The 24979-nt window shown below is 37.8% G+C and overlaps 1 protein-coding gene across 6 annotated transcripts in view; it reads right to left on the reverse strand.

Annotated features, from left to right (window-relative positions):
- CNTN5 (contactin 5) overlaps positions 1-24712 on the reverse strand; it is a 642678-nt gene extending 617966 nt beyond the window's left edge. For 3 of the 6 annotated variants that reach the window (XM_030475687.1, XM_030475692.1, XM_030475691.1), the window contains exon 1: positions 23791-24153. The gene's annotated coding sequence lies outside the window, so the exon portion shown is untranslated. Of the gene's footprint in view, positions 1-23790; positions 24154-24321; positions 24343-24548; positions 24609-24632 lie in introns of those variants that run through there. The other 3 variants (XM_030475688.1, XM_030475690.1, XM_030475689.1) reach the window with 3 other exon arrangements.
- Positions 24713-24979: the final 267 nt, after the last annotated feature.

Raw genomic sequence — 24979 nt, forward strand, 5'->3', positions numbered from 1 at the left:
GATATGGTTCTCAGATTTCCAATTTACATGTTTTAAATTAATGACTGTTTACTCTGCTTTATAATAAAAAGGGAAGTTATCAGTGGAGCTAATTCACTACACAATACTTTATTTCTGAGATTCACAGTCTTTCCATGTACAGGACACAAAGTAAGCAATTACAATAACCATATATCTGTCAACATATAAGGAAACACTTTGATTACCTAAGACAGTGTCTGAAGACACTTCTCACTGTACCATTTAGAACACTTTAAAAAAATACATTCGTCATCTGAAACTGATTAGGAAAAAAAAGTAAATAGGGGAAAACTGAGGAAAGGAGTTTTATGCAGCAACAGTTTAATTTTTAATATAATGTGGATTTCATTCACTAGCACCTTCGTTTATACCATTTGTTCAGCACTGCCTTCAGCATTTAAGGGAAGATCAGACTGAATGTTGCCTGTTCTCCAACATAGCACGCAATAAATATCCTTGAACATACATTTCATCACTTTTACTTCTTGGTAGATGAAAAAATTTGGTATCTTTCTCCTTCAGAATAGTTAAGACTCTTTAGTCTTTGGAGTCTTAACAGGTTAGTTACAAGCAGAACAGTCAGTGCCAATCTACCAGAGGAACAAAATCCATCTGGAAAGGAAACGATCATCTACCTGTTGCTTTTTCCAGCTTGCAGTGCTGTCTCAGATTAAAGTAGAAGGGGAAAACAGGAACTGTTTAGAAACACTGAGCTAAGCATCTGAAACAGAAAAAGATTCCCAGTTGAAGATGGCTATCATTGCCTAGTTAATACACAGATACTACTTTAAATGACAAAACTTAAATATAGGCAAAGAGATGTCCCTAAAATGTTACCTGCTCTATTACCTGTTTTATTTTTATCATCATTTGCAATCATTAAAAATACATAAATACTACAGCTAGAGTATAAGATGACATACTAGGGCTTTTAAAGGAAAACTACTATTGAACAATTGGTAGAATTCATTTAATCCATGTGTATATGGCTGAAATACCGAAACAGTCACAAAAGTGGAGAGCATTGTCCACAGGTGAACAGTTTGAATTACAAAACTGTCTGTGTTTACCAAAACTGTTGGTAGTGTTCACCTTTACAGTATTCAGGTCCTTAGTTGAAGTCAGTGAAACTGGGCTTTGCTGCACAGTACACAACATAAAAACAAAAAGGGTTTTAATATTGTTAGGATTCTTTTCACATAGTATATATGTATTTTCATATGGATTTACTTGATTACTTCTCTTAATTACTACTCCTAAATTAAATTGTTATACTCTGTAACTCACAGTGTTTTATAAGGAAAAAGAAATTAGTTAATCCTTAAGTTTGTGTATTTATCGCTTGAAGTATTCTGTACTGCTGAACTCCCAGAAATACTCATCTACTAAGATAAGTTTTAAGCATGATTATTTTTATATTTTTGGTTTAAATTCTGTGATCATCTCTTTTCCTCTTCTTAAAGTCAAATAATAAATGTGTGATGTAAAGGGAACATTTTGAAAGACAGATTACACTGTAGTCTTGAAACTATCAGTAACTAAAAAGCCACTGATGCATTATGAAAGCATTGAAAATAGCTGATTGCTATTTAACAAAGGAAAAGATGTTTCTGAGCATGGGCAACTTCATGCTCTCTCTTTTATAAAAGAAGTTGATCTAATGAAAGACTTCAAAGTTTTAGTATTATTGTTTGAGAAATGTTATGCTTATTTCTTTAGTGAACAAAGCAAAATAATAGAAAAATGCTGAAAATCTTTACTGTGATGCAAAATATTTTCAAGATACAGTAACTCACTTTTCAGTTCAAAGTCTGAGGCATTCTGCCAAATACCAGTCCCATAGTCATGATTTTGAAATTCAGCTTGTCTAGCTAGATACATTTGACTTCAATAGAAATTATGTATGGGGAATTCATTTCAGCATCAGGTCTTTCATGTAGTTTAGGTCATCTTCCATTCAATCTATGAACCAGTGTAAACAGGCTGACACATCTTAGGAAGTGCAGTCTGTAGTTGTGCATTGACTGTAAAATCCTTTGGGCAAAATGAAAGACTAGAGCAGAGATTTCTGAAAGTTACTTTGCATGCACAATTTTATTATGCTTCTGAATTACAGATATCACAGCTCATTCCTGTGTCATTCATGAGCCTGCAATTGTATGCAAAAATAGGGTACTTTTTACATATGTATGTGTACTAAAACACTACATGCAGGTATATGTGTACACACACAAAATTATTCAAAACTGTACAGACCTTCATACTAAAACAACCCACCTTTTTAAAAGCTAAATTTTTAAATACAATGCTGATTTAGTTATATTGCATATGACAAGTAAATTGGGAACCAAGAGCTTTTATTTGAAGACTTAAAGGTGATATTTCTTTTCCTTAACTTCTTTATTTACCTTTAAGTAATAAACCCCTGGGTAGTTGTTAATGAAACACAAAGAAAATACTTTTAAAGTTTAAAAAAAAAATGTTTTCGCTTCATTTAATAAGACATGAAACCTTTCATTTGTCTTTTGTTTGCTTACATGGGTACTTTTCTCTGCAGCTATCTCAGAACTCATGAGACTTCAGTTAGGAAGATTTACAGTGTTGAACTATTTACTTGAAAATGTAAAATACAAAATCAAATACAATAGGACAGGAAAAAAATTTAAAAAAAGGGATTTCTTTTTTTTTAATGGGTCATTTTTCAAATATTGAATTCCATACTTTAAAGTGAACACCGAGATCTACATCATAAAATTTCAGAAGAAATATACTTCACAACATATTGAAAATGGTTTACCGCCTTTAAGAGGAACATTCTCTTCTATTGTTAAACACTTCTCTGCTGCTTTTGAGAAAATAGATCTGTACACAAAACACTGCACTGCCTTGACAAACAAAGCGACACTTGACATGAATTCATGAATAGAAAGCAGCATTAGTGCCAGCATTCACAATGCAGCACATGCTAACATTCAGCATTAATATCTTGAATTAAAGCCTAATGAACTCACTGGGAGTACTTCCACTGAGTTCAGTGAGCTGTGGATCAAGACCACGGTGTCCATCTTAGTACGCTTCTCACCAGGCTTTGTATGAGGCATGACAGAGAGCAGGCAATGTGATTCTACCTGCATTTGAACATCGCCAGTTCAGTATTGCAAATGCGTGTATGACTTTCCTCTAGCTGTAGTCACAGAAGACTTTAAAAATGGATAACTGTAATATTTGTTTCATAGGCAGTGAGGCTCGGGCTCTCCAAACTCCCACAGCAAGTGCCTTGTAGGCTCCATCTCTCCTTGGTGTGCACAGGCTGTTCCCTCTTCTCCTGCTACAGTATTTCCACTGTAACACTGGAAAATTAGCAAATTAATCTGCAATTAAAAAGTCCTCTGTTTGAGGATACTTGGAATGGCCACAGAACTACTGAAAAGGCTTAAATATTGTGACCTTAGAGCAAAGCATCTCATGTATTTTTCTTTGTTAGCAAAACCTCCTTGGAATTCAGGATAAAGAGTCTGAAGAGACCTATGCAATTGCTTTGCACAGATCTGCTGTACAACTATAAATTCCACTCTTGTTTAATTGATTAATAATTAACGTAAAGTATGAGGTCATTCTAAAGGTGGGATCAAACAAGTGGGCTGGTGGAGATGGCTACAAAGCACATACAGATGCTGGGGTTTATCATGTGTATATAAAGCATCAAAAGGAAGCACCAACGGACAAAAGTAGGTGAACGTAAGACATCTAGAATGGACTGCACTCCCTTGCAAATTATTATAACTGTTGTGGTGAAATATCAAAACTGACATAGTTATTGCCTACAGTTGGTTAACTAAATATTTCCCAGATCCTTACCAGCTTAGCTGACCACTAGCTTTCCTTCAGTATCTTTCTGTCTGTACTGTAAGAAATAAAATCTAGATGAAGGACACATGCTGGGACACAGCAATCCCTCTCATGCTGTAGGTTAAATTAAATATTATAATAAAGTTGCAATAAATTAAGATTTTATCAAATGTATTGTTTTATGCTCTATCAGCTAATCCTATTTAAAACATAGAGTGCGAAGACATCGTCTGCCACTGAAGGAAGACAAAGGGACATGCTGATAGCTTAGACTTTGTGAAAGCCAGTCCACTTATATTTGGTATTTGAATGTGGGTTTTGGAACCTAGCTATACATTCTCACCAAATAACCTTAGATCTTCCTGAATTCTCATTTTCTTCGATAAAGGAATACTAAGAAAAAACAATTAAAAAAACCACATACCTCCCAATTCTTCCAACAATTTATATAATTTACCTTAATATTACCATATGATTTATAACAAATTGATATCATGACCTTTCCTCATCACAATAACTGCACAAAGTGTGGTGCCATGTGCCATGGACTACCTAGACACTTGGGCGATGGATCTCAGTGCTGAAGCTACAGCTCAGAAACCACCTACCTAACACAAGGGCATATGTAAAAAAGCCCGTCACTCCACAGGCCTCTTGCTTTCTCCCACAGCTCTCTGACAACATCTTTAGTAAAGAGTATCACCACCCACTTTCCTTCTCTGTCCAAGTTCCTCCTTCTTCCCTGCCCAAACATTTCACTACGCACACGCATATCAAAGAAGGCCTTTAACCTTGATTCAAGGGCAGGGATGTTATAATTTTCCCTCCTTCCATGAAAGATAAGGTCAGTCATTTCTGAGCAGAAGTCCAAGGGGAACATTGTCACACTGCTGTAAAAAAAGACTAGAGCACCTAAATCAAACAGTATTAATTAGTGAGCAATACAGTGACCCTATCTCATCTTTAAAGTAATTTACTGCTGTTACTCCTGTGGACCATCTTCCTCCTTAAGCTAAAACTGGAAGTTTTTTATTTACAGTCCAATTCAGTTACTGTGGAATCACTGCATAGTGAATGCACCCAACACTTCATGAAAATAATGCAGCATCCATCAAGATGTGGTGGTTTATGTCAGTCCAACTTCTGGTAGTGTTTTCATTGACTTGCAGGATTTATTCTTTTTTTTGGCATTCAGCAACAGCGGAGAGAGTGCTAAAGTAGAGTGTTTGCAAATTAAATGGAAAAATCTGAGGAACACTCATCATCTCTTGAAACATTCTTGTGTAGGGGGAAATGAAGATTTGCATGCATCTGTATTAGATAGAAATGACTGGGCAGAGGATAATATCTCTACATGAATTTTAAAGCTTTCCAACACCCACATTTCTAACTGGTTTAGTACAATTGCTTTGTAGATAATGCACTATGTTTAACTCTTTCTAGAACACCTGCTTCATAATGCTCAATCTTGACATTAGAAAATTAATTAAAATATATTAAATTCATAATACTCCATCATTCTGTGTAATGCAACATTTAGTGCTAAAGAGCAGCTATTGAATGACACTTCTGGTGAATGGAGCCAGAATGTCTGGTCATTAGATGATAGCAGCAATATTTTAGGTAGTAAACAGATGTCAAATGAATTCATCAATTCAAATAAAAATCTGTTTAACAGGATCTAAACTCAATCTTTTAAAGCATCAGTAATTTAATTAAGCTTTCCATATTCAAAGAACAAACTTACATTTTTTACTTGGAATGACTTTTGGTTTCAAATGCTAAAACAACAAAGAAGGGAGGAAAACATTAAGGGAAGCCTCCAAAACGAGCACAGTTCCTCCTTCCCTTGTGATGGGCTGCAGAACCTTCCTGTAACACATTGGTCATCATCTTCTGGGCCAGCAGTACACAGAAAACAATGCTGCTGCAATGACATCCAATACAAATGCACACAACCCATTTCTGTTTTGATAGTGCTCATAAACGAGAAGATTGGACAGAATGACCTAGTATATATCTATAACAGAAAGAATATAATGTAATTAGGCTACTCTGTCTTCTTTTCCATGTTGTCACTTTTTTCACTCATCCAGAAATGAAAATAAACTGAAAGCTCATGGGCTTGCTTGAATCTGCACAGTACTATTCCAGATGCTTTGCTTTATCTTTGGCAATCAGCAATAATTAGAGAAAATGGAGCCTTGAATTTAGAATCCCAATTTTCTAAAAAGCATACAGAGTTCTAGGTTACACAGAACAGAGTTCAACAGAATTCAGACCGTGTTGCCTGAAATACCATATACACTTCCCCTGTACTTCTGTTGTAAAAAAAAAAAAATTAAATAAAAACGTAATCTTTTTGTCTTCTCAGAGTGATTCTCCGAACATATTTTCCAATCTCTTTGGGTTTTTGAGTATAGTGATATCTTTCCTGAACATATTTTCAGATGCAGAATCCTACAGAAAGAAATGTATTCCATATCTCTGTATAAATTAAGTCTTCTATAACTGTTGGAAAAGACCCATTATTCATGTAATTTTCCCTGGATTATCTTGCAGATATCCTTCGTTTCCATACAGTACATATGACTTCATTTTTAGAGGCACAAAAAGCTTTGGGGCTCATGTTAAACACACTTCCTCTTCAGCCATGTCCTATCTTCCAGCTCTTCACTATTTTCCATGACAAATGAGAAATAATAGTGCCTGAAAAATACTTGGTAGCAAATGCTGGTTCAGTGAAAAAAAAGAAAAAGAAAAAGAAAAAAGAAAAAAATTGTTTTTCTCCCCCCAACCCCCCCCCTCCCCCCCCCCGGAAAAGTTGTAATTTGATTTATATCTAAAAAAATTAAAAAATGAAAGTTTATATCTTATTTTACTTTTTTCTTCAAAATTGTGCTTAAAAAATTAATTAAACCCCAAACCAGTCTGTCTTGACTGACCTGAAACATGCATTTTTATTTTCAGATTGCTAGTGGCTACGGCAAAAAATAAACAAAAGGGTAAGAATGCTCAAGGGTATGAATGTGGTTTTGATATTTCAGATTTGCAGAGAAATGGAGGAAGATTTCCCTTTCACCTCTACAGATTATTTTATTTCCCATTAGACTTTTCATAGCTACCCAGAGGCGGCAACTTGGGAGCACTGCATCCCAGTGAAGGGGGTGACAAACACTAGCTCATTGTATTGGCCAGCTACGTTAAAAAGCTAGTACTCGGGCAACATGGACCTCTGGCTATATTCTTCTTCTCCCCATGCTCTTTGAGATGATTTGTACTCTTTGAGGAAAAATATCTACACAGTGACCAAGTTTTCCTTATCCTTTCAGAGAAAACAGGAGGGCTTTTCCCTTGACACCCCAACCTCCCAACACTGCTAAGGTGACTAGTCAGAAACTTGCCCAGAGAAGATTATACTGATCCTTCCCTGCCTCTTTCCCTCCTTGCCCCCCCTTTTTTCTCCTCTCTCTGGATTCACTTGGTATTCTCTTGCTTTATAATAGGCTGACCTACTTCTTTCCATTTAACATACTTTTAATAGTTTCATCATGTATAGTCAAATAATTCTTGATGTCAAGTCTCTCAGTGTTGCTTTTCTTCAATGTAAAATTCTCTTTGGCTCTTCTGTAATTATACTGCTTCTGCCTTCTTGTCTGCAACTCTTCACCCTATTTCAATATCACCTGCATGATCCAGTTTATAATTTATATTTGCTTTAATATTGTTAAGCAAGATAATGCATACTTTATCAGTTTGAACTTCCTGGTGTGGTTAGTGTTTACCATGTAATTCTGAACAAATTGACCGCTGTTTAAGGGTGACAGAATGTCACTAAAAAGGGATGCTTTTAGCTGTGGTTTTCCAGTTATGACTGTGCTACCTGCAATCACACTTAAAAAAGAGCGTAGGCAAGCTGGCTAGGGACAAGGTGATCTGTGAAAGGCTAATTTGTTAGAGGACAGAACTGCAGTTTTTCAGTTGGTAACTGCAGTTTTTCACTTTCATCTTTCCTTATTAGTTCTAAAATGAATGGAGTAGGAATTGCAGATAAACTGAATCAAACAGCGTTAGCCCATAGAGGCTTAAGGTTCAGAACAGAATGCTTGGATCCACTGCTGGCTGTTTCATTATTTTCTGTTTAGCACGTGCTGCCCTGGCAGCAGAACTAAGGACTCCTTCTCGGTGATTCAATTATTAGCAGCAATGAAGCTTTCTCTAGCATGTGCTCTGTCTCCATTCAGCAGTGAGCATCTAATTCCTTTCTGAACAATCAGGGAGCACCACCCATTCTACGCCAACATACCTGTGCTTTTGCATTCCCCCCACCCCGGCTCCTCATGAAACTGAATCCACAAACCAGACTTGAGGAGTGGCCCTAGCCACACAGATAGTCCAGTAATGAAATTCATTCTCCTGCAATTTAACAGAATGAGTGTTATACTTTCATTTTAAAAACATAACACTCTAAAGAAGTAGTTCAGTGATATGCATTGTGAATGACTCTCTCAAATTCTGGTGCCCCTGGTCAGATACAGCACTTGTCTCTGACATCACTGGTTGCCTTTGGCACACTCTAGGAATCTGCATGCTGAACATACAGATTTTAATTGGCTTCTTGCTGGTGTCTAACTCTCCTCCTGCTCTACACAGTGAGTCTAAGTGCTAAAAAAGGTTTCTAGAGCCTATTCTGGTAGTTAAAAGGGCTGATAGTGATGCATGATACCTTTAATAAACTTATTAATTAGTCCATTTTTCCATAGGTTCACATTCCAGTGTAGATAGCATTCAGTATGCTAGGAAAAATCATGAAATAAAAAGAGGCCCAGTATGCTACTTCATCATACTCATTGCCTGGACTTTCCCTGCAGTAATTATCCTCTGGATTTTCAAATAAATTTTTAATTTTCACCTATACTTTAACTAAAAAAAACCCCTTTAATATATGCAACCATGCTATAGACACCTATTTTTTATTCCTGTTGATTTCTGAAATGACCATGATGGGAGGGTGAATGATGTGCAAACTAAACTAGCAATCAAGTTTTAGTGACTGTGTCTGTGGCCAACATCTGGCACTCTGGTACTGACTGAGGCTTGCACAGCTTTTCATATTCCCAGAAGCCTTTTGAATATTAAGAGCTGATGGTTTGACACATTCTCTTCCTCCTGCAGCTGGGTCCAGACCTGCTGACATTTGCAAAATGGACAAAGTGCCCACAGTTTTCACATGCTCCACATGCAATGTAATTACTAGAGTTACTCTGCACAGCTATTGTTGACATTTAGACGTTGGCTTTAACTATTCAGAGCCAGTGGCTTATGCACAATGAGTCAAAAAATTCCCTAGTGCACATCACCAAAATTCACTGCTGTGTGCAGGAGGAGTGTGCAACGGTATGAACATGTGTATGTGTGTGTAAATAAATCCATCCCTTCTCAGCCCCTGTAGTGATGTAGTGGTCCTGTAGCTGATGCTGTGAAGCAGGAAATCCAATTATACCTCACTTAGCGTGCATAACTAAAAATGTTATTATTGGTCATGAAATTATCCAGTCCTTTTAAAAATCAAATCTGTGAACTATGTGACAGTATTCCTTAGGCTGATTTCACACTGTTTGAGGAAGTGCTCCCTTTAATCTGCTTTAACTTTGCCTGTATTATGCAGGCCTCATTTTGGTGTGAAAGAAGGTTGACGGAAAGTGGTTAATTTTCATTGTAAAGTGTGTGGGAATTCGAGCTCAGGCAAACTTCTGACACTCCTGTGACTTAGCAGAGCTTTCACATACACTATATCCCATTTCCCAAGTCAAAGCACCACAACAATAATATCTGTTTTCCAAATGTGTCCTAAAATGAAATGTCACCGCATTGATGAACAGCTTCTGTCGCAAAACAGTGTGCGTGACCAAATGACAACAGACCACTGTTCACACAAAAAATGAGCGCAATAAAATCACGCTGAACAGCAAAATTCCATGTTATTAAAAAATAAAAAACCAAACCACCAAATGAATCCCCATTAAAAAAAAAATAGCAAACCACATTATCTTTTAAAACCTTGAGTATATATACAAATTCATAAAAGTGACAAGGTAGATGAGAGTTAACAAAGATCACTATTTACATTGCTGTGAATTCCTGTCATAAAACTTCGGCTCCAAGGGAGAAACTCGCAGCCCCACAGTGGGCAGGCTCCAAACCACAGAGGTTTCAATAGCAAGGCATTCTGATTCAGCCCAAAGCTCTGGCATATCTTCATACACTAGCTGGCGGGATATTTTGTGTCCACTAAAATCAGTTCTTTTTCCCCAAATTCAGCACCTTGGCAATATGAGCCCTGACATGACTTAGTTCAATTTTCCCAGAAATATCCCCTGAACATTAACTTCCATAAATGTATTTCAGGATGCAAGTCCTTGAGGATGCCTGCACAAAATAGTTTATTTGTATTTGGAGAGAGGAAAAAATTGTTATGTTTGTGAATTTCCCCATGCTGCTAGTAAACTAGACAAACTTAATGGTGCAGTAAAAAACGCATTAATCAAAAGTTCAAGTCATATTTTTATACATTGGTAGCAGAGGTTACGAATAACACAAACAAAATACCAATTGTGATTGAGTACTTGCAAACCAACTGCTTCCTAACTGGTCAGCCGCCTGTACTGTGGACAATAAGATATCTCTCAGAAATCACAGATGACAATCTCAGTTCAGAATCTTTTGAATTTTACTTACAACTCAGGGGGGAAAAAAACAACCCACACCAGCTTTCTCTGGGCACTCATACATATATATATTTGAAATTACTGTTTGAAATACAAACGCATTGGGCTTGGCCATCTTGGGTACTTAAAGATCATTTTCTCCTCTCCTTGGTTCACACCCCATCTAGTACAGGCCCTGAAAACTGACGTTGTGAATTACTCTTCCAAAAGATGAGTACCTTGTTTGCTACAAAAAGCTGTTACCTTTATTTCTTAGTCAGCCACTAACATTAAATATCATATAAGAAATCTGCTTATTCTGAAGGCTCATGGATTTTATTACCTTGGCAACAAAGTGATCTGTTCAGACTGGTTTTTGCTGCCGGTTTTAGAGGTTTCTGTGTCACAGAAAAAGCCATGAACAGCAGATGAATAGGTAACTGACCCCTTTCCTTATGCTTGCATCAGTTTCTACAGATGGGAGAATGGACATATTCTGAAAATGAGGTCCCTGGTTGCTCAGAATCAGTGGTAATTAGCAGTTGAACTGGATTAAAAATAGAGTTTTCAGGTTTGTGGTGGTCACTAATAAAATTCCGGTAGGGAATGGAATTTTATTTTCAATATATCAAGAGAATATTTTGAATCTGGAGAATAAAAACAATTGGAAAGAAAGAAAATATTTGAACAAAGTGTTTCTTTTTTCACATCCATCTTTAGATTTTCATTAACAAATAAGCATCCAAATGTTGCCATCAATGTTTGTTATAAATAAATACAAAAAATCAAATCACTTCATACAGAAGCTCCTGTAAGTCTCCCATTTTCTTAGATGATTGTAGTGTTTTATTGATTGTTTCCAAAGGAGAAAAAAAATACTGACAGTGACACATACATCTAATGTTTCAGTGCTGTTGTACTGGTGTGTGTCACTGACAGGTGAAAAGCCTCTCACCCCAGCACGAGCATGAGATGGAGCCAGTTTCCCACACGCCACAGCCTGTATCCACCACATATGAGCACACTTCCAGGAAACTCTTTCTACTCAGATGGCAAGGGACTTGCAGCATGGTCTTTAAAATGTTAAAGGCAGCAAGCTCTACTGAAAAAAAAACCGAAGCCAGATCTTTCTTTGGAAAACAACCATACACAAATGGCACAGCGGGGATCCATATTAATCATTGCAGAGCGGCTTTTGTACCAAACACAACAGGTTGGCAAACAGTTTTGTGTTTTTCTGTCCACCCCACATATTAGGTATGAAATGTAAAAATTGGGCAAGGTTCTCTCCAAGTATGCTTGTGATTAGTAAAAGTGTTGGACGGGAAAACTACCCTGAATTACAGCTCAGGAGCCTCATCGTAGGCTGCAGTAATAAAGCTAATTGATTGAAGTGGGCACAGTGAGAGAACCTTGTAGACATTTCTAAGCAGTGCACCAGCCAGAAAATAATGTTATTCACCAGCCTCACATGCACTGGTTGCATCTCCATCTAGTCTCCAGAAAAAAGATAAATGGGAAAGTGATTTTCTGAATATTTGACGCTGTTGAGAGTGAATTACATTTGACTGAATCAAAAGGCTTGTTTAAAATTTTAGTATTTATTAGTATTTATCAGCTATTCAGATATTCAATATTTTTGTGACTTTGAAAATAAGTAAAAAGAAAAATAGACAAGAAGCATTCTGGTTTACAAGACAAACCACAGAAGTGAGAGGATTTTTAAGGTTAAGGAGTATGTTTTTTAAATGTTTCAGATAGAAATACAAAATGACTATAACACCAAATGTAACATTCTATGCCATGAAGTAAAGATTAGGTATAAGTAGCATTTCCTTCTTAAAGGTACTTGTCCAGTACTTCACCTAAAATTAACTAAACTGCAGTCAAGGTTGTTCTTAAGTGTATGTTCACTTTAAGATTGCGCATGAAGTTGCTCAGAACATGCATACATGGCTCCCGAAGTCAAAACTGCAACCAAGTGCTGGTTTTCAGCACACGCAACACATAAGCTTTGTCTACTCTGTGGGCAGGATCTCCGTTTTCTCTTCCCCAGACCATTGATATTTATGAGAAAAAGCCAGTAAATTTTACTAAGAAGGATATTTTTTAGCTTTTCTTGCCCTGAATATTCAAAGAAATGAGAAGTCACCACCTGAGATTTAAATTTGCATGCGACACTTGTCTCCTGTAGGACTTCGTATGAAGAGCTGAGTTAGTCTAGTTAGTCATGGAGGTGCATTAAAACTGCATTTTATCATCAGCTCCCACTCCTGTCTGGGTTTTTTTACCACATCTTTTCCAACAACTTCTACATTTTCATAGCCTCTTTTTTAATATTTGCTTTAGGTCTTCTTCCATCTCCTGCAACCCTTGCTGGTTGGAAGTGGTTACGGGAGCCTACCTATGCTCACAACTCGGCTTTCTTGCACAGACTGTAGCTGTAACCTGGCTCCCGGCAAGAATTGATTGGTCACTCAGATCAAAACATTAAATATTTAAAGTGGCACCACACCATTCCTAAAGTGAAACGTAAAGTGTTTGTTTACTCTCTGCTAATTATTATAGTCCAAGCAGGCAGACTCAACTGTCTACATTATTAATTAAACCTCTAAGAATGAGCTAAGGACAGGAAATGTTCTTCTCTGCTGGTAACAGTGATAAAAGAATAAGCTGTAATTCTCATTAGCCATATTACAACATGAAAATCTTTTTCTCCAAACTGTGCAAATACAAAGCTAAACAAATAATACCACTCCCTATTTTCAAATGGCTTGAAGAAAAGCTTACTAGTCATGAAATCCCAGATTATAAACATCTTTAGGAGGTATAACTAGTGTTACTAATTTACTATTGTTTGAGGCTATACTATTGTCTGTGGAATCAAGCAGCAAAGACTCATGGTCTCTAAAAGCAGTGTGCTTTAAAACAGATTAGTCTGAAGGTTACCTTAAAAGAAAAATATAAGGTTTCCCCGTGGGCCATGCAATAGCAATATATAATAATCCACATGCAACTTCTACCAGTGATCTATTTCTTGATAACTGTATCTTTGCTGTAAGACTATAATATAAATACTAATCACTGGGCTTTGCGATCAGGAACTCTGTACAGCAATGGAAACCACAATAGTTAAATGTTTTGATATAAAGTGCAATAATTTAATTGCACAACTTGAATCAATGCAAGATTTTTAAATTGGGATTTTCAATGATGATCGTAAACTCTGTTCCATTCTGTCAAAACTTTCACACAGTGGTCGAGTGCTGATTTGCAATTTAGGACCAGAAACACTCAAAATTCTAATTTTTGTTAGACGCATGGGGACAAACCCAAAGGGAATGGAAAAGACTAGTTATAGCATGCAAAGAGGTGGGATAGATGTAAGCACACACATCTCTGAACTGCAACTTTTGAGTGTCGCAGAATATAAAGCCTACCACTCTGCTGCGTGTCTCTGCAGGACTCTGGAGCCTAATTATAGAGCTATATGAAAAAGTTCTGCTTGTCAGCAGAACTGGCAGGGGAAAAAAAGTCCACATTTTTGCACATTCACAGAAGAATAAAATATTTAGGCAGAAAATCATCACTGCTGCAGATGGACACTTACAGAACAAAAATGGGTAATTTTTGTGCAGCTCTGCTTGTCGCTACCATGGCCAGAATACATTCAGTAACAGACTTAAAATCCAGCCTAGAATTTCTCTGTCACTGAAAGTGGCCAAGTATGCTTCATAGGGAAGTAGGGGTTGAGGGTTGCAAGTAAATTCAAGGTGGGGGAGCCATCCTAAAACGAGCAGGCAGAATTCCAAAAATTCAGTGCTGCTGCAGTTGCTTATGGCAGCATGGAATTTAGCTCTGCATGGTTTTGGGGCCTTATGAGCAAGGATTAGCCTCAAAAGCCCGCTTATGATTACAACAAGGCAAATATGAGGATATGTCCATATCATGGCAATGAAGAAAGAGAAGAAGAAAAAGTGTAAAAGAGATGTGCACAAACTCTTAAAAAAAGCAGCAGTCAGCAGTTGCTAGTGGCCAATGAACTTCAACTGCTTGCTTTCATTACACTTAAGGACACACCCTTTAAACACATGCTTTAAGTGAGAAGAAATATGGCTATAAAAGAGCTACTCTATACCCAGAACATGTCATAAAGATTTCTATGGTATTTTTAGGAGAAATAAAACTTGACGGCATGGTAGGCACAATACCTTTGATTCCCAGTGGTGTTCAGGTTACAGTCTCTACGCAGCGTATCAAAAAACCTCAATAACCCAGACCAGTGTTCTGTGTGTGTCGTGGTGGACCGTCTAGATCCGTAATAGAAGAGTTGTCCATTTGCATTGCAGGTATGTGACACAGAAGAATTTTTGTGGATTTTCCCCTTCTCCCCCGACTTAGTAATGAGCAGAGAAAGGGGGATTCATCACCACATGGTCCCCATCATTTCTGCACCACGCAACCTGCGTTTACAACCTCTCAGTGGAAAGCCTGGCTCTTAAACTCAAGCTGTAGTGACCTGTGCTTTCAGCTTTGGATATGTGTTTTTCTCTTAAGCTTGTTAAATGCGGTGTGCATTTTACGTGAAAGTGCTTTTTTCTTCTTTCTTTTTCCTTTCTTTTCCCTCAACATCATCTAATTTGGTGGTCCTTTGAGTGCTACAGACTCTCTTTAATGTAACTCAAGCCACAAGGACTCTGACTTCACTGCATTAACAAAATACATTTATTTGCTGCCTTTATACATGGCAATGGGAGTGATGGAAGGGTTGTGTTCTCAATACTTCCCTCCTCTCCTTTGTCTTACATTGGCAATAAAATCCAAATTAAGAAAAGGCAAATCAAGCATACAAATTACGAAAACTAATTTCATGCAAGACAACATGTGGGAAAATCTCAGGTGATGAGGAAAACAAAGAAAAATGACAATAAAATAGACTGCATTAGGAAAAAAAAAACTTGTAACTAAAGTTATAACTTGTAAGTTATAACTAAAGTTGTAACTAAAGTTGTTAGTAAAGTTGTAAGTTGTAACTAAAAATTCAAAAATATATTTATATGCTAGTAACTAATAAATTCCAAATAAAAATTAATAGTGATGAAAGCAATAAAAATCTCCTGTGATAGGACCTTCTGGCCATAGTCTACAAAAGTTTCTATTGACTGAACTATTGGACGGTTTTCTTACACAAGGAAAAGAGATTTCTTCTTATATCACTGAGGAGACTTTAACTCTGTTGTATGGTATAAAGAAGTAAAGTAACTCTATTTCCAGTGTGCTTGATCCTGGAAATTAGTTTTGTTTAGTTTAATTTTTATTTTCAAGCCAATGGATAGAGTTTTTCTCAGCAACTTCAAAGAACAGCATTAAGCCAAATAAAAGGTAAACCTTTATATTTGCTTTGCTCTGTTACCTCATCACAATACTATAATTAAACCAGAAATAATCACAAAAAGTCCAAAATCACTGCCTTGCATATAGCTGTTTATAGTCTGCTTCTTTCACTGACAAAATATTCTAGATCTTATTATACCACCTACAGGTAGTTTTCAGATAAATACTTGGGATCCCCTAAGCTGCTTAGTTACGCTCCTGTAGATTGTAAAAAGCAAGCATGTCCATCACAGTTTCTGGAGAGGTTTCTCACAGCCCATATGCTTTTTAACTTTAAAACAGTCCCCACAAAGCAGCCTGCTATGTTGTCTGAATTCTTAGGTAACACATGAAACTACCATGCTGTTGAAATAGACAATATTTTTAGTAAATATTGTGTTCAACTGACCATAATTTCTTAAATGCCAGCTTTTATTTGATGCAGAATATCACATATGAATACATGTAATTATTTTCTGTTGAAGCAAAATAACCAAAAACTATGATAGCTTCTTTTGTCTCATAACTTATTCTCGTTTGCAGATCCTATAATCCTATATAAGCATGCACACGTTCATAATTTCAACATATTTTTGTATCTTTGAAAGAAATCCTTAGCAAATTCCTTTACATTTCTTTACAACTGAAGTCATGCTATTTCAAAGGATCTATTTTGCAAAGACTGACAGAGCAGGAATCTTGATAGTAACTTATGGATATTTAATGAAAACTTACAGAGATAACAGATTTTTGAACAAGTAATTTCCGATGGTAAATGACCTCTTAAGGGTATAATTTTTAGTACTTCTATACACTTAATGCTTCTCAGCTTGCTCAACCTTTATTTGTTTTCTAGAAAAGCGTTTTGATTTTTTAACGTCTTGATCAATCAGTCTAACTGTCTTGCTTCAACTTTGCAAGTAGGCATTTCTTGCAAGAAAATATGCAAGAACTTAATCCAAATTCCACTGAATCATGCTACTTTGATGTTGCATATTTTCTCCTGTTGTTGATTAATACGCCTCTTGTGCAAACATCCTCCTCCTACCTGATGCCTTCAGTAATGTCTCAATTCGTTGCTGATGACATTCAAATTTCCTCCAGAGATGCCTTGTGAAGTCACAAACGGAGGATTATGCCCATCAGTGAATGACTCAGGCACAAAGTGATTGATAAGGCAAACAAATACTTAGATGTTAGCAATCAGTCAGTTGTGATATGCAAGGGGGAAAACAAGACTGCAGACATTTCAGCTATATATTATGTTTTCTAAATTATCTCTTTGTGTGCGGATGGTCCTCTAATATATTATCCTCCCTTGTTATCTATCTGTTCTATCTTTTCAATTATGCCTCTTCTCAAAACCATCTAACAGTCAGTCTTTCTCCACCTGAAGCTATTTCAATGCCCAACCTGCATCCCCTAAATCCAGACAGAGGAAATACTACACAACTGGTTTTTAGTTGAGAAGCTGTGCACACACACATCAAAGAGATGTTATGACATCAGAGAAGTCATGGCTTTATTCCCAGATTCCCTAAGCTGAGTTTTATGTAAGCAATAAGACATGACACTGCACATGTTACAGTGGAATAAGAACATTCTGAGCATCTTGCATAGCACGAAACTGAGAAATCAAGAACTTGTACCACCTCAGACCTGCAGGAGTCAAAAACCAACCAAAGAACAAGGCAACAGCACAGGAGTGAGAACATTATTTCATTTCTCTAACTCATGATTTTTGGATTGACAAAAACTACTAAAAAGTTTAAACAAGGAGAAAGTACCTTGTAATACAATCTCATGCAGAAGTCCATACACTTGTTTTTCATAAGATTTGATCTGCATGAGATTTTGGAAAGCTGAACACTGAATTAATTTAGAAAAGAGGTCTAAAATGTATGCATTTCAGAAGTAATTGTGGACTGCTGGTACAGTGTTCAGACAAATCTGCAAGACATTTTCCAGCACGTATGTGTGATCATTACACGTCATAGTGTTGCAGATTGTATCTTGGGTTTTTTTCTGGTGTGGGAGGTGATCTTGAAGAAATCTGTATATGATCATGGTAGCATGGCTGAGAGACACAGATATCTTCCCTTAGATGTAAGCTTTTCAAAGTCACAAAGAACACCAAAAAGGGAAGAGCTTTTGAGTTAAGCCATACGTTCTCTGATTCAGGGACCATTTTGTGTTTACAGCTCCTAGTACAATGAAATCTTGATTTATGATTACAGTGCCTAGTTGCTATGATGATGATAATGATAAGGTTTATAATGGAGTCAGAGGACCTTGCTAATAAAACAACAAATCTTCTATGGCAATCAGAGTTCTAATCTAAATACTATTTAGTATGGACCTGTGATGTGAGTTAGACAGTTGTGCAACTGCATTTTAAAGTGGCATCTGCATTTTTGTAAATATATGTAAATAGATGTACGTACAAGTTATGCCATATTAGAAAAATCTACAATTTATATATACAATTGGTCAACTGTAGAGCAACTGTAACTTAAATAGCAGGTACAGATCTAAATCTGATTTTTTTTTTCAACTTTGAAAGTGTGTGAACGTTTGAAACATTTGAACAATTTGAAATCTAATGCAACCTTAGATACAAAGTTTAGTATCATTAACTTGGTCCAGAAAGCAGACTATATAATATTCCAGGCAGTGAATGTGTGTGGAAAAGAAATCAGTAAGCAGAGGAAAAACAAAATGACTTGAACTTTAATTTGTCTCTATGTCCAGCACTTCAAATGCTAGTTTGAAATACAAACATATTTTTGTGTGCTAGGCACACTGAAATTTCTATAGATAAACAAGACGGCTCATGAAATTTTCAGTATTTTCTGTTCCATCCATTTCAGAATCTGTCCATCTTGTCCCCTGTCCAAGCCATCACATGAATAAATGTAAAGATAAATGGTTACATCACCGTAATACGAACATGACAAAGCTAAATGACTGTGCCAGACTAACAGTGCTGAATGTCACAGAAGCATTCCTGAATGTCCAGAATCCTTTCTTTTTTTTTTTTTTTAGTGACTCTAATACTTAACTTTTGGAAAATGTTCTGCGTGAGAACCATCTCAGAAGAAGAGGTAAAACATATACTGTGACTTTGTTGACTTATTTTCACAAGGTTTTCCTCATTACACTCCAGGTCTCTGTGGAGACCTGCAAATAATTCAGAGGTAGATAGCATGCAAAAGACTGTGCAGTAAGCTTTATGGCGGTAAGTGGTCATCTTTCAGAAATGACAATGCATGTGTACTTAAACAAGTAATAAGTAACCACCTTTTGCAAAAGTAAATTTCTGTCAAGCTCCTTGCCAATTACTACTTTGTTTTTGAGAGCACATTTTTTGGTGGAGATTATTGCAACAAGCACACCTGATATGTCTTTTTATGCTGAAGAATTACAACTTTCATGTTTAGTGCCTGAATCTATTCTCAAAATAATCTTATGAGGCTGTTGCGCTGTTAGATTAGCTTCTTCTGATACTATGACCACAAAGTCTTTTTATTTCCCTGCCTATCTTGTAGCTACGACTCTTGGTTGAATGCATTGCCACAAGCAGTCTGGTTACAATCATAGCAGCAATGTTACAGCCACAGGGCAATGTCCCTCACATATTTAATAAAGACTATAAAACCAATAAAATGAGGTTCATGAATTCTTGCAAAGTTATGCTATTTGGTAAGGGGAAGACGCCCATAAGATGGATCAGGATACTACGTCTACATCATCTACAAAGCCATACATTAGTCTGATCAAAATGATTTGCAGTCTAGGAATTCCCACTGGACATGTAGCAAATCTTAAACTTTTGGCTATTAAAAACTGAGCATTTCTCACTCACAAGGAGGCTGAAGTCACACTCCCTATGTATTGAATGGAAAGTTGTATCCTTTACCCCTCTCGGTAACTGCAATGAACTATATCTTCAATGTTTGTCTGCCTTTTTAGTTTCAGCAAGCCAAAAGGTTCTCCAAAGATATCATCATGTTTTAAACTCAATTTAAAATAAAACCTTTAAAAGCCATACTTGGAAAAAGGAAACTCCCAAAGAGATTTCTGATGGGATGGAAAGAGTTTGATGCATTTCTATTTTCGAGGTATGGGAACGGGAAGAGTTATCAATTTTTCTCCTGAAGACTACATGCAAGTTTGCTCCTGAAGGAGACATAAAGAGGTGAACTATGGTGTTGGTAACTACTATATGACAGGATGAATTGCACTGTCATTCTGACATAACCTCATGGCTCTGTAAACTTAGGACCTAGTCCGAGTGGATGACTGCAAAAAATAAGCATGGGCATGTGTGATCAAGAACGTCAGCTGTAACACTGATGGTAATTCTAATGTTTTATTATATTCACAGAATACAGAATCTGACATCATCCTCCCTTGTTATATATCTACTTGCAACACCTAAAACTTGATCTTTGGCCTTTATGAAGTACAGTGAAAAAATCATCTCGAACTCTCTTCCTTTCCACTAACTAGAAAATGTTATTGTTGCTTCCATTCCAGCTTGCCAAGACACAGGATCATTACTCTCATAATATGGTATATGTGTGTCATAAACACAGATTATAGTATGTATACACACGAGGCTTTTGAAATCTTAAATTTAAGCCAAAATTAGAACATATTTATCTTAAAAAGTTTTAACAATTTCCATGAATTTTTTTAAAGGCACTGGCCCCTAATGTAGTGTTATTACAGAATTCCAGAAGATAAAGCTCTATAGGGACTCCATAACTTCCAGACAGCAGCAGTCTTTTCTCTTTGTAAAGAAAAAAAAAAACTGCCAAGAAGTTGATTAATACAGGGTGTAACAGACCCTGAAAAAAAGCATCAGAGAGCCTATGCACAGAAGAAAAATAATTCTGTGAAACACCTACCAATATAATATTAGCAAGCAAATGTATATTTGACATTGATTCTTCGGAATTAAGAGTGCAGTATAAACTGTGGCGCATTTCAGTTTAGTATTTTACAGTACGAGAAATTGTTTAAATGATTGAGGTGGTTCTGAAACCAAGAGAAAGTACAATGCAGAAGCAGTTAGCAGGAACATATGGAGGGAGCAGACCAACAGTGGCAAATTATGCAGTGAATTCAGAGGAGCTAAGATCTTTGTTGCAGGCTACATGCAGAAAGGAAAAAATAATTCAGAAGAACAATTTTTTTTCAATGCCACTGAACCAATCACCTCAGATGACTCAATGCCACCCCCTTGGCATGTATATTCTTAACATCTAGTTTTCTATGATGTCTTTAATAAAAAGGTGCATTAAATACTTAAAATATAATTCCTATTATTAACCTAATCAGAAAACTTTCAGTGTGCTGAATCTGTTCAGTGGAACAGATTTTCCTGTATTGATAGCAAATCAGATTTACTCTTTTTGAACATGCCAGCTTTATAACAAGTAAGAAACAAAACTGGATCTCAGACTGTCACTGAAAGTATCATACTTTTAACCTCCTCCTTTCATCCAGACCTCTTTACCTTTACTGACACCCTCTGGTCCCTATCTCTAAGTCAGGTTTGAATTCATTCCAGCACTCCTTCCAAAACTTACTTTCCAAATCGATAATTGTGGAGCACAGAACACTGGACATTTTCTGAACTCCCGATAAATCATATCACTGATTCCCCAATAGTTTACCATGTCAGCAACTTATTCAGGGGACTCAAGCAAATTTGCCAGTCATGACCTTCCTGTATGGAATCTGTGCTGACAGTCCTCTAAGTTACGCATTTCTTAAAGTTGCCCTTTATTATTTCCTAACAGTAGAGTTCTTAATCACATTTTTTATCTATCTTAGCTGCTAGGATATTTTTCCTCAAAATCTGTTTTCAAGATGCTTTCTTTCAAATTCTCAGCTAGCCAGATTTTTCTTGTGTTTTCTGTTTTCATTCTTAATACATCTGCCCTCATACAAAAGGAAATTAAGATTCTTTCCCCTGACATTTTAACCTAGAATTCAAAGTATGACCTTCAGCTTCATACTGACCAACAAACCTAATATCTACTCTCTTAGTCTCCAGACCATCCATAGCTATCTTCACAGTCTGCTAGTTCTGACTTTTCATGTGCATTTGCTTTATATAAGAATAGGAAAAAGAACCTGCATGTTGAATACTCCACTTTTTAAACTATTTAGCTGTTATCATCTACAAGTATGCTTAACACTTCATCCTCCTTTCTTTGCATGTCTGTTGTCTTCCACTACTTGTTCTTCTTAACCACATCTCTTAATCATTCACATAGTTAAAAGTATATTGCCACAGAGGACCACTATACATGAAATATTCCTCAGTTACCATAGTTCATGTCTCAGTTTTCTGTCTTCCTTTTAGTATACCTTACACTAGTAAACAAGCATCTTCCCACCCAACCAGATAAAAATGTGAAGGTTTGGTTTTTTTAACTTGAAACTTTGCAGATAAATGCTAAAGTAATTAAAGACAATTTATGAAAATATATTTTTACAAATTCTAATAGTTATTTTGATAGCACTTTAAAGTAATGGCCCAATTATTGCTAATTCTTTTGATATCCACTGTAATAATATTAATCATGATGAACTGATCTTGCATTGATTGCCATAAAGTACTTCTGAAGGAGTTCTACTATAACTCAACAGGAATTAAATTGCACTTTTATTAATTGGAAAATGTCATCCAAATTTTAATTACCAGAATCCCTTTAGCTTTTGGCTAACAGTGAGCTTGTAATTTATTTGTATTTCAAACTTTAGGGGGTCGCATCCAAAAGCTTACCTGAAGACCAGGGGAATGCTGTAACTCCTTAGAAAATTTGGGATCAGGTCCTTCATTAAAAAAACATTACTGAAAATGTTGTCCATTCAAGGAAAGTATTGCTTTTTAAATTAAAAAAAAATATCAAACTTTGCAAAAATTTACATTAAATTTCTGAAAGTAACCGAACACATACAAACTTTAGTCCTAAACAGTCACATTACACTACCTGTATAAGTTCTGTTTTATGAAGTTTCTCAGGAAGGTGTTCAACAGGAATGGAACTAAACATCTGAGGAGTCAGATACAGTACATGCAGATTTTTCCTTCACTGAGACAAATCTTAAAAACAGTTTCATGCTCTGTTCTACAGAAACAACTCAGTTCATCTTCTAACCAGCTCATAGACATCACACATAGTCTTATGCACTGTCTCACATCAGAGGGGAAAAAATCATTGCATCTTTATGTAATTCCATCTCCTCTGCCTGTCAACACAGGAAAGCAGTACTTCTCTACATGCACATACTTCTTAATTCAGAAGATAATTGTTTATCCAAAGCCAAGTACCATTCTGAACTCTGTAACACCACAACTTTTAGTGCAGCACTATAAACTCAACACGCCAGGTTTCTGTTCACCCCAAGCATTAGCACGGTAGCTCTCCCAAACATGAAAATTAGCAACATTAAAACAGGGCATTTTCTCTGGACTATGTATTTGTTCTAAAAGCCTCACATTTCTCCTCTTAACTCATTCACTGCGGTAGTTTTGCTAGCGAGTTAAATGACAGGAAGCATAGAGTAGATCACAGTAATTTCTGCTTCAACTTTTCTGCTCAATTAATGGCAATTTCCAGCATAAGATTCAAAACAAAAAGCAAAACACATAAACCTGCAGTAGGAGCCCAAAACCGGGATCTCTCACCATCGCTGCCTTCGCAGCAGACTGCTCAGAGAGATGCCGCGATGGATATTGCAACAAATAACCTCACCACACACTCCAAAGTCTAACCAAGGAAATCAGTGCCTGGCTGGGGGAACGGCAACATATACTTACCGCTGCTGTGGCACCCGCTTCTCTCCGCCCTGACTCTCAGTCTCTCTCCCCATCCTCCTGACAGCCTCAATATAGCAGTCCCTTATGGTGCTGAGCCTGTGGGGAGCAGAGAGATTGCAGAGTTTGGGCTTTTTCCCTTTTTTTTTCTTTTAACCAGAGGTAGTTCTCCAGACCCGACCGGCTCTCCTCTTCTGCGCCTCGCCTCACTCACTGGTGGAGAGCCCCCAGGTGAAGGCATCTGCGCCGCAGCTCTCTCCAGCCCCTCCCGGCCCCGCCGTGCCCCCTCCCCGCGGGGGGACCGAGGCACCTCCCCCGGCTGCTCCCGGGAGGCGGCAGAGATTCTGCCTGCCCGTGGCTGGGCGCGTGTGGATGGATGTGCGATGTGTATGTGTATTTATGAGTGTGCCACCTCGCATCGCCGCTCGCCCTAAGGCTCGCCCCTACCCCTAAGCGCATAAGGACCCCCCCCCCCCTTTCCCTTCTACTCCCCCTCCCCTTCCTCCTCCTTTTGGTCCTCGCCTCCTTCCTCACGGATTTTTATTTCTTCTCCACTCTGCCCCGGAGTGTGAAGGCAAGAGAGGGAGTTGCCGAGAGCTCTCCCCTGATCTGCTACTCCTCCCTACCCCAAGCCACCAGCTTTTCCCAGAAGCCAGTTTCTGCCACATCCTGTCCTTCCCACCCCCTTCCCCATCCTCCTTCCAGGTAGATTTTTAAAGATTTTTTTTTTTTCTTTAAATGTATTTTATGACCCTCCCTACCCTGCGCCCTGCAGCCGGGGCCAGCGCCGGAGCAGCGGCTGCACCGCGCTCCACCGCACCGCACCGCACCGCACTGCACCGCACCCGCGCGATCTCCGTCTTTACACCGTAGCTGCTGTAACTGGGAAAACACCAGGGGCAGCAACCGCTGGGCCGGCAGCTGCAACCCCGCGGCTCCGGCAGCCCCTTTCCTTCTCTTCCCCATCACCCATCCGCGTGCTCCAGCTCCAGCGGAGCCCCCCGCGCTGCTGCGCACTCTCCACCCCGCCCCCACGCCCCGCCGCAGCACCGCCCCCGCGGCCGCTGCGCGCCTGGCCCCGCGCGGGTGGCGCGGCCGCGGAGCCCAGGGCAGCGCCGGTGGTGCCGCGCATTCAGATTCGCCTTTCTCGCGTTCTCGGCCCCCTCGTGCTCATCCACACATGGTGCGCGCT

Source organism: Strigops habroptila, chromosome 2 (assembly GCF_004027225.2).
Source record: "Strigops habroptila isolate Jane chromosome 2, bStrHab1.2.pri, whole genome shotgun sequence".
NCBI lineage: Eukaryota > Metazoa > Chordata > Aves > Psittaciformes > Psittacidae > Strigops > Strigops habroptila.